A 14,039-nucleotide genomic window follows, 5' to 3' on the forward strand; every position below is an offset into this window, starting at 1 on the left:
ATGGATGGATCTTCAACGCTAAATTCTCCTCATGATGCGATTCCTCTTATACCTCATAGCAGCAGAATTTCTTTTCAGCTGCTGCAATATTTTCTTTTGGTTCTAATTTCATTTTATCAGCATTTATATTTCTCCGCATCATGGACGAGTGCAATTAACGTCTCACTCCTGGAGGATCTAATACCGTTGCTTCGGCAGAATATTCCACTGCTGAGTAAAAACTAGAGGGTTGAAAAGTTCACACGAAGCTCATGAGTGGACCTTGAGTTTGCGTCAGGAGACAGTGTCGCGGTCAAACATTATCTAAACGTCTCCGATCGTAAACCTCAGAGGTACTTATTAAGCAGCATTTGTGTTCCGTGTTATGTTTGCGTTTGTTGAACCGGTACGACATCCAGACATCGGGCCGCCGCGCCGCTCCGCCTCGTTGTGCCATTACTTCCCCTGGATTTCACTCGCTGCTTTAGGCTATTTTGTATATTATCCTTTGCTATATTTTGCCGCATTAATGTGATGCCTGCTACTTTTGGCTGCGTTCTTTGTGTTCGTGGCTACTTTTTTTTTTTTTTTTGGCCGCATCGCTGTCTGAGAGAATCAAAGCAAAGCGTTAAAGCTCCGGCGTGTGGTGACAAGAAGGATCTAGTAAACTGGCCTCCACGCCGTAAACCATAATGCTGTCTAGTGGATTATTACTGAGGAAAATAGCGCACAAGCCTTGTTATGAACCTCACATACACACAGAGAAACACACTCTGATCCAATAATAAGTCAGTGAGATCCTACAAGACCCCAAAACAGACAGAGAGGGATTGTGAAGTAAGCAGTGGGGAAGAAGGTTCATTAGCCATGAAATCTGTGTTAGATTAGTACATTACAAATATGTGCATATTAGAACATCCACGGGGAGAGACGGCGGAAACAGAACCAGACGGATTAGCTAATAAATCTGCGATGGAGGCTCAAAGGTAAAGCAGCAGGATTTTCACAGGGAGCGGGTTTTATGTAGCCGAACAGGTGTCCGCTCGTGTTTCCGGCTCGGACGCAAACACTTGAGTGTCGTTCGGAGCTCCGGCGGAGGTAATGCTGTGCAGTCAAGCCAATGCTCGACGGGGAGCGCAGGCTAGTTTTCATCAGGAACAAGTCGAGCATAAAGTTGTAAAAAATTCTGTTAGGGACGCGGCGGAGGCCAAAATGACCATAATGTCCTGCAGGTCTTTTCTGCCGTAATTCAATAATTTCATGCCATATGACTTTCTAAGGACAACATTTGAGAGTGTGTGTGTGTGTGTGGAGGGCGCAGAGGAGGGCACGCAGCTAACAACAAGCCGAATAGGAGATGAGGAACATTTGTGGTCGCGCCCCCCGGCACAACTTAATTATGACAGCTATTAGCTTCATAAGTAAAGAGAGCGCGTTGATCAGAACTGAGTACGTGAAGCTGTGAAACGAGTTCACATAACAGGATCGGTGCAGATGTAGCTGTGAGGCAAGTGAGCAGAGAGGAACGGAGCAGAGGCACCACCCGAGGGGGCTTTTTTGGTATTTTGCCTGCAAAAACTCTGTCAGACCTGAACGGATCAGCGATCAGCAGCCCTCTCTAGAGTTAAAACACACGGAGGTTTGGACACTTCAAACATCAAACGGTGCTGGTGTTTCATATTATTGTAATTTACATGCAACCTTAGGGGGAAAAAACGAAACAATGAATTTGGTGTTTGTGCCCGTGTACAGACACATTTTTCATTCATTTATGAGAACGTCTGTGGCACTTCAATATAATTGAAATAACAATAAAGCAATAATAATTATAGTATTCAAGCAAATCAGTGACTAATGAAGTGAGTCATGGATCAAATATAAGTAGATTTTTGACACAGCTATGGGGGAGGGAGAGGCCTTGGATTTTATGAACCACAATGAGACACATTTTGCTACCAAAGTCAACTAGCTATCCTTTCATAGTGAAGTTTCCACCTGAAAAACATCCCTGAATTCAGACAGGAACACAGTAACAGCTCCACAACTAAATGAGGAGTCTTGGGCTCCATAGATAAGAGACACTTGGGAGAATTTTAAAAAAGCATTTAGAAAACTCAAAATACAAAAGCTGAGAAAACTCAAGATTTCAAGGCAACAACCTTCAATAAAGATATAATTTCACAATATTATCATCTACTTGACGCTCCTGGTTTAAAAATAATTCCGTCAAGTCACTAGAAAATTCAATACGATGAACCAATCTTAGCCACACAAGTTACAGAACATCGTAGCTATTTGGCTGGACAGGAGCCATAAGCACAGCACCACCGTACCTGATGAGGATTTGTTCAGGTCCACTCTACTCCGATATCTAAATGTCAACATTTGTCCTTCTTATCACATGATAGATCTTGATGTTTGTAAGTTCCCAACAAACCTGTGTGCTAACACTGAAGAACAGCTGCATAATCTGCCTAATGAACTGCTGAAATCAGTGTGATATATTAGGTATGAACAGGTGTTCGAATGAGGTCATCAATTACACTAACTGGTGTCATAATTAGCAAATGTTTCTTCATTTCACACCACATAGTGTGAATCAGATCATCTCCACCACAACCTCACCGACTACGACTCACTCTGTACGTTCAGTGTTTGTTAACCGTGTTGTTAACAATTCACTGGAGACACATCAATGTATGGTTATGGATTGTTGAGATGGACAAAGTTAAAGTCTTTGTAAAGAAGCCTATTTATTTTATTTTATTTTTTAGGTACAAACTGAAGCAGTATTGTTAAAAATTTACAGTATGGATTGAGTACTAAACAATAAGCCTCGTCAAAGTCTCTAATTCAGCAAACTGGAAGCTAATCTTCTGTCTAAATACACCCACCAGGTCGTTGGTGACGTGTCTGTAAAGATTCTCAGTCATCCAGGTCATGGTTATTCTGGTAGTTTATTCGTAGCAACTGGACTTGTTTGAGTTTCTTGAAGACGTTCCACCTCTCATCCAAGAGGCTTCATTGGTTCTGACTAGTTGGGAGTTCCAGATATTTATATTCTTAAGGGGCCATTAACACCTGAGTTTCAACTGGGGGTTTGTTGCTCCTCCCCCTCGTTATGCGAGTCGTTAGGACTCCCCCTGCCACAATGGGGTTCGTTAGGGTCTTTTGTGTGTAGGTGTGAATGGGTTTCATCTTCCTGAGGAGAGTTCTTAGCACCGAATTGTAAACAGGTGAGAGGTGATGGTTAAGTGATGGTCTTTCCAGTTTGACATAGGTGGCTTCCATTACTTCATTTAACATCAAGTATGAGCGTCATGGTAAACAAAACAGATACAAAACATCGGTATAAACATCACTTTGTGACATCCCCCATAGGTTTTTACTCTAATGTGTAGCTGTAACACAATTTAAAAAGGTGAGTTGTATAAACATTCACCATCCGTACAGCTGTCATGAATTGGGAAATTAGCTATAGAGACCAAAAGTGTCCATTGTACCAGGCTGTAAACACATTTACTTCTGCTGTAACGTTGGACATTTTAACATGGGGGTCTATGGAGAATGAGTTGGTTTTTCAGCCAGTGGTCCTTCAAGGAAAGTTTGGTCACTTCCATGTTGGTCTTATTGTTCAGGCTGCCATTTGGAAACTTCCTACCTCTGTGGTGGTAAAGTCCAGTCATGTGTTCATTCCTTAATCTTTTCTTTTCCTTTAGTTCACTCGGGTCAAAATAATTTAAAGGGTTTCCACTCCTAGTTTGGAACGCCGGTAGACTTACTCACGTCTTTTGCTAGAAGCAGAACAAGCATTTATTGGCCATCAGCTCGTCAATCATTCACAGCTGTAGCCAATCGTTTCCCTTTTCCATCGATGGTATGCTCGGGTAGTTTGGCTGATTTTGAGCCAAGCTATTTCAATGCATGCGGTGCCAAGTCCTTCCTTTTATGCAGCTGAAGAGAAGCACACCTAAACAATATTGATTGATGGTTAAAGGTTTTATAGCCATCTAAATGCTTCAGTACGTTTTCCAGTGTCACAGGAGTGAACGAAAGCAGTTGGCACAATTTAGCCATTAAGAGACATTTAGGAGAGGTTCAGGGACACCAGCGGTGGTATAAAAAACTGCTGTGTGGTGCATTGGTTTAGCAGTAACCATAATCTAGTTAATGCTATTCAAAGAGGACTTATTATAGATGAGGACCAAAAACAAATCTAATTTTTTAACCATGTTTGAACAGCCTCATGTTAAACAATTTCAGAAAACATTGCCTCTCAAAGGACGTCTCACACATGCATCTTGGCGTCACAGTTCTGTTATGAACTTTTCCATTTGCGTATGTCAAACAGGCACAAAATGACATAAAACAGGATGGATATTAGCCGGTCCATCTGAACTCAGCTCCACTTCCCGCTGATGTGAAGACTCACAAGTGCAGCGTGTTCTTTTTCCACAGAAAACACAGGAAGAAATCTGTCAGAGAAGAAGTGAACGTTCTCATTCCTCTAACAAAAGGAGCCTCGGTAGAGCAGAATTCAATGCCGTTGCGGTAAGAAAGTAATGCGGAGGAGAAATGAGCACAAGAAAAGAGTAAATTGCACCAGTTCATCGCACTGAATGTCACAGATTGATGTTATATAACACTGCATCTTGAGCAAAGTTGACCGAAAGGCCAATTTCTTCAAAACTTTGCCATAATCCTTGACACGGGGAGTGATTTCAGCGAGAGCTCTCCACTCTGATGTTCTTGTTTCTGTTACCCATTTCTCTCAGCGCGTCTCCCAGAGCGGTCGACCGCCCGAAGCAAAACGCAGGCCGCACTTGTACATGCAGAGCCGGCGAAGGTTAGATGTTGATTCATGGATCTGCTCAATATGATGCTCGCTCATCCAAAACTATCGACTGCCTGTTCCTCCTACACTATATGTGATGTGTGTGACTGAGTGAAGTGGGGATGCCGTCGTCTGCATTGCGATGTGGTTTGATAGCTGTGGCTGCAGTGAACTCCGTGAACTGGCGTGCGAGCTCTGTAAGGCTGCTTCAGTGAGAGGTGATGTTTAAGAGCGACTGGGATTCAAAGCGAGGCTGTTGTGGTGTACACGAGTTCTGCAGGTCCCACACACAGAGGATGCTATTATTTTGAAGGGAACAGGGGTAAGGTTTCTGGGTTTTTGGGAAAGCGGATGTGTTCTAAAAAAACTTCAAACTGTGAGAGAAGTCCGTCAGTCTTGCTGTAAGTGGAGTCAAATAAAGGAACAGAGACTCAAGCTCAACTCGTCTCTCTTTACGGACTTCCACATTGGTGACCCTGACGTTTGCAGCATGTCGGTAGAGAGCACTTCATCTTCATCTGCACGACCCGGAGCTTTGGTTTCATCATGTCGAGGCCCAGTTCCACCTGCATAACCACAGACGACACAAAGTATTCTCACGTCGTTGTGGTTTTTGATTCGGCCACTATACATGCAGGGTAATGGGACTGCTCCACCTCAGAGAAGCCTCAGTTACGCTGAGTGGCGGCAACATGATTGGTGATCGCTGCATTACTCTGAAACAGGAGGGAAATGCTATCTGAAGGGGAACAGACTTTGACACAAGACAGGTGTGGAGAAGATGGGAAATGTGTTTTTTTATGGGAGGTTAAAAGACTTTTTTTGGTTTCACCATCCATCCATCTTCTCCCGCTTATCCGGGGTCGGGTCTTGGAGGCAGCAGCCTGAGCAGAGCCGCCCAGACTTCACGATCCACACACACCTTCCAGCTCCTCCAGGAGGATCCCTAGGCGTTCCCAGGCCAGTCGAGAGACATAATCTCCCCAACGTGTCCTGGGTCTTCCCCAGGGCCTCCTCCCGGTGGGGCGTGCCCGGAACACCTCCCCGGGGAGGCGTCCAGGAGGCATCCGAAGCAGATGCCCGAGCCACCTCAACTGGCTCCTTTCGACGTGGAGGAGCAGCGGCTCTACTCCGAGCTCCTGCGTGACTGAGCTCCTCACCCTATCTCTAAGGGAGCGCCCAGCCACTCTGCGGAGGAAACTCATTTCGGCCGCTTGTATCCGCGATCTCGTTCTTTCAGTCATTACTCAGATCTCATGACCATAGGTGAGGGTTGGGACATAGATTGACCGGTAAATCGAGAGCTTTGCTGCCTTGCCCAGCTCTCTCTTCACCACGGCGGTCCAGCACAGCGACCGCAACACTGCAGGTTTCACTTTTGGGAAATCTCTTGTGGGGTGTCTTGGGCTAAATGCTAACACCTAGCATTAGGCCAGAACTTCCCAGAAGCTCTGGAGCCAGAGAGCTACGTTTCCACTTTAAACCAATGTGAGCATCATGATCTTCTCATCTGCCCCCTCATGCTCCACATAACTCCTTTTCAGACATGCGCTCCGTTCCAGTTGTCTGATAACAACTGAAACAGCTTCATGTCTGAATGAACGACCTAACCACTTCTCTGTAAAAGCTGCCAATAATGAATGTAACTCTGTTACATGAACAGGAGCTAAAGTGTTGTCCGTTGCTTCAGCTGTTTGTAGGAGTTTTCCTCTTAATTTATTAAACACCTGCAGCATCAGCAGGATCAGTACATGCATCTCCAACGCATATTGTTTATGCTTCAGTCTCTGTGGTCTTAATTATTGATCAACAATAAACTGAATACCAAAACTGATTCATTTGTTTACGCAGTCTGAAATGAATAGTCAGCGTTTTGCGTCTCTCAGCTGATCAAACAATTCCAATCTGAGTTTATTTAGTTTGGCTCAGTAAGTTAGATGCAACAGTATTCTGGATGTCTCTCCATCAGCTGACTTCTGGGCTGAATCAGTTTCTGTCTCTTTTCTACGTCAGTGTTTTCCTTAAATCTTCAATAAATTGCACTTTCTTTACACGCTTTACCTTCCCGTCTCCTTTGTTGAAGCTTCCTCTCTCTTGAATCTGATCTGAAGCGGCACTCAGACTCGCTGAGCGCTAATTGCAGCAGTCGTGGACTAATAACTATCATATTATTGGTGATGTGCTGTGGAGTCGCGCTCAAACCAGCTGAAACTACGGAGCAGAAAGCTTTAATTTCGGTCCTTTTTCTGTGAGCCGGAGAACAATGAAGTGACACAGACGGCGCCTAAGATTGATTACAGATTTTCATTATCACATCAAACACCTACAGCATAATAAGGAAATAGAGGTGAAATTTAATATTACGCTTCCATCTCGCCGCTCCTCTCGTCATCCATTCCGAGGATTCCCGCCTCTTCGCTCGGCTCTTTATCTCTCCCCATCCATCTCTCCATCAGCCCCATTCGCTCTCGCTTTTGTCCACATGAGAGAAATAAAACTTCATGGCCTCTTCTAATTCACCCGGTACCTCCACCCAGCTGTCCAACTGTTCGCTCTATCTCATCTCCGCGGATAAGTTAAAAGCAGCGAATATATTCCCTTCTATCATGGAGGATTTAGGAGACCATCTCAAGTTAATGAGGGGTTTTAAAAGTTAAGAGAAAAACAGAGCAGACGGTAATAGAGCAGAGTTATTAAAGGGGCGAAGAGCGGGAGTGCCGCTGATGTATTGTTATACACTGTGAGTTTTCAAACTTGGAAATTAGAGGTCGGCTCGATGTCTCACTTACATCCCGATACTAAAAGTGATTCACGTTGATCGTCAGCGCTTCGTGCGGCAGTGTGAGACGTTTTAGTGACATCTTCTATTCGACGCCTTGTCATGCGGCATATGGCTGCAACCAATCATTCTGCACAACGAGATGATCCCTACAAACACGTTTGCTGCTCTTTCTGTCTAGTTTCACACTCGGATTATTGGACAGAATGTGGAGATACATTCAAACTACAACGAAAGTGAACGTTTTGAGTGTCTTGTGTATCCCAGACTTGTGGCGAGAGACTTTGTTGGGCGTCAGGACAGTGAACGGTGCTGGAATTGTGGCGGTCGGTTGTGATGTGGACAAACTACACCAACATGGAGTCCGATCAGAGACGACGCCAGCAGTTACCCGAGAGAGAAGGAAATGCTAACGGTACGAAGGTAAACAAAGGAGGAGGAAGAGAGGCGGGATCCATGCTAGGCTAAAGGCTAACCCCTCCAGACCAGCAGGACCGTCCTCCTGCTCTCCAATGTCCACTCCCTCCACAACAAGCTGGACGTTTGCTGAGAGAAACCCTCAGAGAGTGGAGGGACTGCTGTGTGTCTGCTTTAACAGAAACATGGCTCCATGACAACATCCCAGACGGACAGACAGCTGGAGGGGATGCAGACAGACAGACAGACAGCTCTGGGCAGCATCTGCAGCTTCACCATCGTCACACCATCGTGTGTGTCTTTGTGTCCCTGAAGACCTACCAGGACCAGGACATAGACGCAGCGCCCTCTTCAGGAGACAGCGAGAGTGAACATTTAGTGTCTTATCCCAGACGTTCATTCTGCAAAACTTGCTGGTTGAATAATCCTGAAGAAACGCTCTCTCATCTTGCCTGTACTACTGTGTATGTACAGCTACATGACAATAAACCTGATTTGATTTGAAACTAACTCAAACTATGGAGCAGTGAACTCGGCTGCATCCAGTGCACTTGAATCCCATCCTTAAATAAACGCATCCTAGAAGTATGGTGATGTTTCAGAATTATTAATGCTCTCTTGTTTACCTAAATAACACAGATGAGGGTCCTCAGTGACACTTACGCTGCGTCCGAATCACTCCCTCATTCACACATTCAGTAAAACACACAATAGCTGATTACACAGAAAATGAGTTTCGAGACATTTTGTGACCCTGCATCTATCATACATTGTGCAAAATGATGATGAGTCATATGCGAAGGAGTGCATTTTGTGATTTTTTTTTTAGCATGTTGTAGCAACACTGCTGCTCTGACAGCATGTTCAAGCTGTGGTCGTAGCTATTTTCAAATCATGTCATCTTTTCAGTAGGAAGCCTTTTTTGTTGAGTAGTAAGGTGTGATTCCTTCCCTTGCATGGATTGATCTGGTTTCTCCAGCTACATCCAGTATTCAATCACAATCTCAGGATTACAGCAGAAATCAGGGAAAATCATCCTAAAGTTATTCAAAACTTCAAGAGAGAGAGAGAAAAAAAATCTCTCATAAAGGCTTAACAGCATGTTCTCAGTACTGGGAGAAGATGATGATGCTCAGCTCCATTAGTAGATTCCAGATGAAAGCTTTTATGACAAGGTGACCTTTAGGATACAAACATTTTCACTTTGGCACGTTGCCTTTCAGGAGGCTGACTTAGGCAGACATTTTAAGGCGATGGCATGAGAGCAGAGTGGCGCAGAGGAAGCGTGCTGGGCCCATAACCCAGAGGTCGATGGATCGAAACCATCCTCTGCTAGCTGCAGTTACTGGAAGCTGATTGATTGACATATTGTGATAGAAATGACATAAAGTAAATCTGAAATACCAAAGCTCATTATTGAGATTTGCTATCTCTTGACACAAGTGGAGCTACAACACATAAGGCTGCTCACCAGTACATTTCTAGAGTCAAACTCACACTGTAAACTTGATTACATCCATTGTATTTCACTTGGACCCTTCTTGTCTCAGAGAGGAGCCATACAGATTGTCAGCTGAGGGATAATGCTGTCTGTTATTAATGCCACTGAAGGAAGCTCTAGCATGCAGCTGTCGCATTAGACATAAGCAGCTTCACTGATTGGTACATTAAATAAATTAACTTGCATGATTAACTGTTTTCTACCAGCATTCCTCTCTCACATCATTTACAATTACAGTGCTTTTTACCTGAATACTTTTTTATATTTTTCGTACCTCTCTATTATACAACCTGTTCTCAATTGCATGCCATTGGTCCATTGTGGAAGAGTCACATGACACCTCCATTTATGGTAGTATGAAGAAGAAATCCCAACAACAGTGTTGATTACCAAAGTCATGATACCTGTTATCTCTGACTGAGGTTTTAGGTTTTGTCAAGCCAGATTACACCAACAAAGCCTGACTATGTCAAACTTGCTTTGTAGAACACCCCTCAGGTCTCAGTGATTTAATGCAAACTCTCTATATGCTATTTGTTGTTTCTGTTAATAGAATCCTGGTTGAAACTCTGAATCGGTGAAGTGGAAGCAGAGTGGCGCAGCGGAACCGTGCTGGGCCCATAACCCAGAGGTCGATGGATCGAAACCATCCTCTGCTAAATGTGAATGTTGTCACCTATCAGTACATTTTCTCAGTCACTGATGCTTCCCTCTCCAGCTGTGGCACACATGTGGTTTCAGGAGATTTCTCTCCATGGTTTACAGTTGTTCTCTTTGACTGAAGAACTGACTGAAGTAGGCAGCATGCCATTGGTCCATTGTGGAAGAGTCACATGACACCTCCATTTATGGTACTATAGAGGAGCAATCCTGCGTTAACAAGAGTGTTGATCACCAAAGTCATGATACCTGTCATCTCTGACTGAGGGTTTAGGTTTTGAGATTACACCAGCAAAGCCTGACTATGTCAAACTTGCTTTGTAGAACACCTCTCAGGTCTCAGTGGTTTAATGCAAACCCTCTACATGCTATTTGTGGTCAAAACTCTGGAAGCAGAGTGGCGCAGCGGAAGCGTGCTGGGCCCATAACCCAGAGGTCGATGGATCGAAACCATCCTCTGCTAAATGGAAGAAATTAATACCAGTGCTCTGTGTTTTCTTAAACTTGTTGGTCTTTAGCGGTACTTCAGGCAAGTGGTCACTTGTTGCCACAGTCTCTAAACAACATCGTATTTGTCTTTCTTTTCTCCCCCATTTCACATAAATGTGTGTTGTACATGATTTAATTCCATTAGGCTAATGTACCATGAAGACTACTTTCTATCGAAGTAAGATGGACCCATCATTTGTTTACATTTCATTCAACTGGAAGTTGTGGAAGAAAGACCTGTGACATTTCATCATTTACAACTGTAACTTGAAACTAAAACTAAAAACTAATGTTTATGTACTTCAGAGTTTTACCATCATCAGTGGTGTCCCAATGAGAACAATCAAGCTTGTATGTTTTAGGATGAGTTGAGCTTTTAGACTCAAACATTCTCATGTTGCCTCCAGACAGAATGTTTAAGGACAACTTCTTAACAAGCTAACTCACATCTCCATGGTCTTTGTGATTTCATGAAAATCCTTTTGAAATCACAACCTACTGGCCCAGACCACAATGAAAACACCCAAGAGCAGAGTGGCGCAGCGGAAGCGTGCTGGGCCCATAACCCAGAGGTCGATGGATCGAAACCATCCTCTGCTAACTGTATATGTAGTCACCTATCAGTACATTTTCTCAGTCACTGATGTTTCCCTTCCTCTCCAGCATTGGCACACATGTAGTTTCAGGAGATTTCTCTCCATGCTGATGTCTCTAAGGATCTGCCTGCTAACATTGTTAACAAGTCTAAATGTCTACAACAATGCCAGCTTCTCTCCTGATCACATGAACATGAGATTTAAATGAGGCTTCTTCTATGTGCTTTGGCCTTTTAGCCTCATACAAACAGTTTTAGGTCAGAGTGAATATGGTGCTAACTTCACTAACCTTTTAAATGCTTATTCACACTGATTACAAACGAAAATATTCAGAAGTGCTGCACATTTTCTCAAACTGATAGATTGGTCAGTTGCCCCCTTATATGTGAACATGCACAGAGGCTAAAGAACAGAACCTGGTTACAAAGAGAGTCGATAACTACTGTCGTGGTACCCAGTATATGTGACTGAAGTTTTCGGCTTTGTCGACCTAGCCTACCCAAAGACAGCCTGGCTATGTTAGCCGTGCTTCGTAGTTCAATCCTCAGGAAGCAGAGTGGCGCAGCGGAAGCGTGCTGGGCCCATAACCCAGAGGTCGATGGATCGAAACCATCCTCTGCTAACTGTATATGTAGTCACCTATCAGTACATTTTCTCAGTCACTGATGTTTCACTTCCTCTCCAGCACTGGCACACATGTGGTTTCAGGAGATTTTGCTTCATGGTTTCACTGTTGTCTCTAAGGATCTGCCTTCTAACATTGTTAACAAGTCTAAATGTCTACAGCAATGCTAGCTTCTCTGTAAGGCTGTAATTCCATCCTGATCACATGTACATGTGATTTAAATGAGGCTTCTTCTATGTGCTTTGGCCTTTTAGCCTCATACAAACAGTTTTAGGTCAGAGTGAATATGCTGCCCCCAGTTGCCCCCTTATATGTNAAGCTCTAGCGTTCAGCTGTCGCATTAGAAATAAGCAGCTTCACTGATGGTACATTAAATAAATTAACTTGCATGATTAACTGTTTTCTACCAGCGTTCCTATCTCACATCATTTACAGTTACAATGCTTTTTACCTGAATACCTTTTTATATTTTTCATAGCTCTCTATTATACAACCTGTTCTCGATTGCATGCCATTGGTCCATTGTGAAAGAGTCACATGACACCTCCAATCATGGTACTATAGAGGAGAAATCCTGCGTTAACAAGAGTGTTGATCACCACAGTCATGATACCTGTTATCTCTGACTGAGGTTTTAGGTTTTGTCAAGAAAGATTACACCAACAAAGCCTGACTATGTCAAATTGCTTTGTAGAACACCTCTCAGGTCTCAGTGATTTAATGCAAACCATCTATATGCTACTTGTTATTTTTGTTAATAGAATCCTGGTTGAAACTCTGCATCAATCATGTGGAAGCAGAGTGGCGCAGCGGAAGCGTGCTGGGCCCATAACCCAGAGGTCGATGGATCGAAACCATCCTCTGCTAAATGAAAGAAATCAATACCAGTGCTCCATGTTTTCTCAAACTTGTTGGTCTTTACCAGTATTTCAGGCAAGTGGTCACTTGTTGCCATGAGTGTTGCCGTGACAGTCTCCAAACAAAATCGTATTTGAATCGTCTTTCTTTTCTCCCTCATTTCACATAATGAAATGTGTGTTGTACATTATTTAATTCTGTTAGACTAATGTCCCATGAAGACTTCTTTTCATCTAAGTAAGTTGGACCCATCATTTGTTTACATTTCATTCAACTAGAAGCTGTGCAAGAAAGACCTGTGACAGTTCACCATTTACAACTGGAACTTGAAACTAAACCTAAAATCTAATGTTAATGTACTTCAGAGTTTTACCATCAACAGCGGTGTCCCAATGACAACAATCAAGCTTGTATGTTTCAGGATGAGTTGAGCTTTTAGACTCAAACATTCTCATGATGCCTCCAGACAGAATGTTTAAGGACAACTTCTTAACAAGCTAACTCACATCTCCATGGTTTTTGTGATTTCATGAAAATCCTTTTGAAATCACAACCTACTGGCCCAGACCACAATGACGACAACCAAGAGCAGAGTGGCGCAGAGGAAGCGTGCTGGGCCCATAACCCAGAGGTCGATGGATCGAAACCATCCTCTGCTAAATGGAAGAAATTAATACCAGAGCTCTGTGTTTTCTCAAACTTGTTGGTCTTTACCAGTACATCAGGCAAAGTGGTCACTTGTTGCCCTGAGTGTTGTCGGGACAGTCTCTAAACAAAATTGTGTTTGTCTTTTGTTTTCTCACCCATTTCACATAAAGAAATGTGTGTTGTACATGATTTAATTACATTAGACTAATGTCCCATGAAGATGTCTTTTAATGTAAGTAAGCTGGACCCATAATTGGTTCACATTTCATTCAGCTGGAAGTTGTGGAAGAAAGAACTGTGACAGTTCACCATTTACAACTGGAACTTGAAACTAAAACTAAAAACTTATGTTTATGTACGTCAGACTTGTACTGTCATCAGCGGTGTCCTAAACAATCAAGCTTGTATGTTTTAGGATGAGTTGAGCTTTTAGACTCAAACATTCTCATGTTTCCTCCAGACAGAATGATCAAGAACAAGTTCTTAACAAGCTAACTCACATCTCCATGGTCTTTGTGATTTCATGAAAATTCTTTTGAAATCACAACCTACTGGCCCAGACGACACTGACAACAACCAAGAGCAGAGTGGCGCAGCGGAAGCGTGCTGGGCCCATAACCCAGAGGTCGATGGATCGAAACCATCCTCTGCTA

The 14,039-nt window shown here is 43.4% G+C and overlaps 8 non-coding genes across 8 annotated transcripts; all 8 read left to right on the forward strand.

Annotated features, from left to right (window-relative positions):
* The first annotated feature begins 9,272 nt into the window (after positions 1-9,272).
* trnam-cau (transfer RNA methionine (anticodon CAU)) lies at positions 9,273-9,344 on the forward strand. The gene has a single exon. It is a non-coding gene; the product is annotated as a tRNA-Met (tRNA).
* Positions 9,345-10,097: 753 nt separating this feature from the next.
* Positions 10,098-10,169, forward strand: trnam-cau (transfer RNA methionine (anticodon CAU)). Its single transcript has one exon. It is a non-coding gene; the product is annotated as a tRNA-Met (tRNA).
* A 392-nt stretch (positions 10,170-10,561) lies between these two features.
* trnam-cau (transfer RNA methionine (anticodon CAU)) lies at positions 10,562-10,633 on the forward strand. The gene has a single exon. It is a non-coding gene; the product is annotated as a tRNA-Met (tRNA).
* A 554-nt stretch (positions 10,634-11,187) lies between these two features.
* Positions 11,188-11,259, forward strand: trnam-cau (transfer RNA methionine (anticodon CAU)). Its single transcript has one exon. It is a non-coding gene; the product is annotated as a tRNA-Met (tRNA).
* Positions 11,260-11,805: 546 nt separating this feature from the next.
* On the forward strand, positions 11,806-11,877 carry trnam-cau (transfer RNA methionine (anticodon CAU)). Its single transcript has one exon. It is a non-coding gene; the product is annotated as a tRNA-Met (tRNA).
* A 798-nt stretch (positions 11,878-12,675) lies between these two features.
* On the forward strand, positions 12,676-12,747 carry trnam-cau (transfer RNA methionine (anticodon CAU)). The gene has a single exon. It is a non-coding gene; the product is annotated as a tRNA-Met (tRNA).
* A 578-nt stretch (positions 12,748-13,325) lies between these two features.
* trnam-cau (transfer RNA methionine (anticodon CAU)) lies at positions 13,326-13,397 on the forward strand. Its single transcript has one exon. It is a non-coding gene; the product is annotated as a tRNA-Met (tRNA).
* Positions 13,398-13,967: 570 nt separating this feature from the next.
* On the forward strand, positions 13,968-14,039 carry trnam-cau (transfer RNA methionine (anticodon CAU)). The gene has a single exon. It is a non-coding gene; the product is annotated as a tRNA-Met (tRNA).

Source organism: Stegastes partitus, unplaced genomic scaffold, assembly GCF_000690725.1.
Source record: "Stegastes partitus isolate 25-593 unplaced genomic scaffold, Stegastes_partitus-1.0.2 Scaffold561, whole genome shotgun sequence".
Classification (NCBI taxonomy): domain Eukaryota; kingdom Metazoa; phylum Chordata; class Actinopteri; family Pomacentridae; genus Stegastes; species Stegastes partitus.